Genomic DNA, 4,634 nt, shown 5'->3' on the forward strand with positions numbered 1-4,634 from the left:
AAACGGGTTTTGTATCGTTAGCTATAACTTGGTTTCTTTTATAGAACAAGGTTATCTTATTATATTCTTCTTGGGAGTAGTAAATTGGGTTCACTATTGTGCCCCTATCTTATTTTGTCTCTAAAAATATTCTGTCGCCTTAGGATTAAATCATTTTGACTGTGGGAATCAGGAAAAATTAAGAAGGATTAACTTTGACCAAATACCCAAATATATTAAAGCTTCAATGGATAAAGTTCCTTCCTTACAATTTAGAACTGGCTTTGTCATTTCCTTATTTATGTAATTTAACTTTCTTTATCTGTATTAATTTTCAAAACAAGTCAGCCTTTCGGGGGAAAGTCTTATTCAACATTGTAACAAAAAAGCTTTATAAAGACATTTTTATAATATTTATAAAGATTTATAAAACTTTTGATTTCTAATTATGAAAAAAGTTTGCAAGAGTGATTATATTTATATTCATTCCATATAAGTATGGTGATCTTCAAATGTTGATGGCTTGATTTTTTTGAACGTCGAGATTGGATTTTGAAAATCTGTCAACAATGACATGGTTTGACCGTCCATGCGATCATGGTCCCATTGCTTGAGCATTGTCTATGAATATTTGATATATAGTCTCATTGCTTGAGCATTGTGTATGAATATTTGACAGATCGTGGACCCTATGTATTGCTATTAGTTAATCTTTTGACCTTTCTAATGGTTGATTTTCCTTTTTGTTGAAGTATGGTTTGGTCTTAACAAATTATAGGCATTTTCTATGGAATTATAGATGTCTTAGAGTAACATTTAACCTATATCTTTGGATTTATAACATAATCAAAATAAATCTTTTAATAATGCGCATGTATACAACAACATATTGTATTTAGTTTTCTTTTTGGTTTCCTCATAACTTGATGGTGTTCTGAAGAGCATTCATATCTCTCTTTCTTGCTTTCTCTCTCTCTCTCCCACACACACACATGCACACGCACAAATTAAAACCTTGCAAAATGTGACGATTTTCACACGAAATCTTTCAATGCTACCAAAGTTCGATCCATCACAAGTCGTCTAAGTTTAAGTCACATGAGAAGAACTCAGTGCTGCCAGTTCAATCGCATCTAAAATCGGCCCACTCGGTCTCTCACTAAAGAAGATCAGAGAAGACATCTCAAAGGAAACCACAAAGGACTTGAGAGGCCTATGTGTAATAGTCAAACTCACCATCCAAAATCATCAGACAAAGGTCTCCATCGTATTGTCTGTCCCTGCGCTGGTTATTAAAGCGTTGAAGGAGCTGGAGCGAGATCGGAAAAAGGTGAAGAATATTAAGCACAACGAAAATATTTCACTCGATGATGCTAGTATGATTGCGTAGATTATGAGAGCAAGATCTATGGTGAAGGAGTAACAAGAAACATTTAAGGAGATTTTGGGAATGTGTTGGTTGGATGTACGGTTGATGAAAGGATCTGAAGGATTTGCAGTAGAAGATTGCTAATAGATATTTTGTGATTCTGATGGATTTATTGGTTTCTTGGTGAGTGGTTTGGATTAGAGTATGATTGTTTGGTTATTTTGGTGTTTACGTTATTGTTATGTTGTTTTGGAAGTTTGATTTTAAATAAGTTTACTTAAAAAGTATAATTAGTAACTTGTGTAATGTATTTGCTAGTTTAATTTTCAAGTGTAACACCCTAATTTTTAAAAATAAATTGTTATAAATATGAAAACTAATTATGGGTTTTAAAGCCCATAGTAGTAACAACTTTGTGGTCTCTCGGGTTTGGGGCTTACATTAACATGAATAATTACATCAAAATATCATTAGTAATATGTGTAGTGTATCTAGTAATGCTTACACTAAAGTATGATAACTATCACATGCAATGTAATCACCAAATAAATGAATTATATTATTTTTGTTTCACTTATTTACAAAAATATTACTGCGTGAAAATTAAATATCATATGTTGTAAGCATCAATGAATACACTATAAACATTGCTTAAAGTATTGTCATCGCATCTGTTTTCTATGTTATTAGAAGTTAACGTGCACATGTTGTTTAACTTAGTTATAAATGTCACCACATTGATTTTTTTTATCCTGGTGAATAGACGGTGCAAATGTGGTTTCACATTGTTCTTGTATTTAGGGTCGTTATTATTTGAACCCACGCCTATACGCACACACGAATCATTTTGAACATGTCATGCCCCTTTTCGCTCATGGTTAAATAAACTTCATTCCAATTAACTTCACTACTAGAAAATCTGAAACTTCTTGCACCAATTATCGTAGGAAAGGGGCATAAAACTGGTTTTCCTATGCATTTATGACAAACACCTGATGTAGGAAAACACCTCGTAGAAAACCCGTTTTCAAGGCATTTCCTACGCAACTTCCTACAAATTTTCTATGAAACTACTATGTCGCAAATTACTACGAATCTCCCACAATATATTTAATTATCATATTTTAGGATTTATTTTTTTAGCTACACATTTCCGACAAAAAAAAAAAAAACAGAAAAAAGTAACAAATTTTAATACAACATTATTTGTGACCCACTTCCGACAAATAAATTAGAAGTGTTGTTACAAATTTCCGACACAAAAAACAAAAATTAAAAACAAAAATCATATAATTTCGTAACAGTTTTCCGAGGAAACTGGGTATTTTTGTGACCCAATTCCGACAAATAAATAAGAAGTGTTGTTACAAATTTCCGAGGAAACTGAGTATTTTTTTTGTGACACAATTCTGAACACATATACAGATAAATACACACACGTGCATACACGCACACACCCATACACACATACATACATACGTACATACATACATACATACATACATACATACATACATACATACATACATACATACATACATACATACATACATACATACATACATACATACATACATACATACATACATACATACATACATACATACATACATACATACATACATACATACATACATACATACATACATACATACATACATACATACATACATACATACATACATACACACACACACACACACACACACACACACACACACACACACACACACACACACATACACATACATACATACATACATACATACATACATACATACATACATACATACATACATACATACATACATACATACATACATACATACATACATACATACATACATACATACATACATACATACATACATACATACATACATACATACATACATACATACATACATACATACATACATACATACATACATACATACATACATACATACATACATACATACATACATACATACATACATACATACATACATACATACATACATACATACATACATACATACATACATACATACATACATACATACATACATACATACATACATACATACATACATACATACATACATACATACATACATACAGGGTGGGTGTAACGCTCCGCATTTCCGCACTTTCTTGTTTTAGCAAGTCATGTTGTACTTTCCATATTTAGACTCTTGTACTCTCTTTGTAATCTACTTTCATTCCGTTTGTAATTCGAGACTATTGATCTTAATGAAAACGAAACTCCTTTAATCATGCTGTGTATTCATATTAGACTTATGTGCTATTGGTATTCAAATTTCACGTTTGAACGATATATTATCCTATACTCTCGATTCGTTGTTACGCCCTAAGCTCGTTAAACTAATTGAAACTATTATGAGATTCGGATCCAAATTCTCACAACTCGAAAGCTTTGTGAAACAAATAAACGTTTAAAGATTCTATTTCGTTATAAATATGAATATTATTCAAATTATTTAAACTAATTAGATTAATTAAATTAATTAATTATTTTTTTTTACTATTTAAAGGTTTAATTTTTATAATAACCTAGTTAGTTTCGTTAATTTTTAAAGTGATTACAAAAATAAATAAATAAATAAATAAATAAAAATAACCAAACTAGTATAAAACTATAAGGTTAATTCTTTAAAAATGTAATATACCATAGTCAATTAAAGTTAAGGGACTAATAGTGCAGTTTGCTGAAAGTTTAAACCTGCAGGGACCAGTTGTGTAACTTCTGAAAGTTGAAAATCAAACACAAAAAAATAAAGGGGGCTGACCGGACTCGAACCCGGGTCTGCCACCCTACCTGGGTCTGCCACCCCAGTCAATGCGCACACAACCAGCTGCTCTGCAGCCTTTTTATTGAACAAAACCCAACCTTATTTAATTTAAACACTTCTTAATCTGAACCATTAAAGCATCAGCGCCACCTGGGTCTGCCACCCCAGTCACTTGATTCTTTTTCCCACTTGTTTGGAACAACCTTAGGAACATTTCCAGAGGTTTTCCATGGAAAACCAAGCTCTGGAATGTCCCCCAAAAGGCTCCAAAGTGGACTGTTCGTTTTTGTTTTCATCTAAACTTTGTTAATCTTAGTAAACTTGAGTCTATCTCATCTCAAACCTATGTCCTAATACTCATAATCAAATGAATGGTCAGTTGGGCTTAAAAACAAGGCTGAGAAATGTAAATCAGAGGTTAAAACCTCACAAACATTCTGTTTTAGTTAGGGTTTTACCCACAAGTAGTGTTCAAGCATGAAGCTTGATGA

General features: G+C 31.9%; 1 pseudogene; it reads left to right on the top strand.

The window, feature by feature from the left end:
• Positions 1–1,030: 1,030 nt before the first annotated feature.
• Positions 1,031–1,535, top strand: LOC110863702 (annotated as a pseudogene).
• The last annotated feature ends 3,099 nt before the right edge of the window (positions 1,536–4,634 follow it).

Source organism: Helianthus annuus, chromosome 6 (genome assembly GCF_002127325.2).
Source record: "Helianthus annuus cultivar XRQ/B chromosome 6, HanXRQr2.0-SUNRISE, whole genome shotgun sequence".
Taxonomy (NCBI): Eukaryota; Viridiplantae; Streptophyta; class Magnoliopsida; order Asterales; family Asteraceae; genus Helianthus; species Helianthus annuus.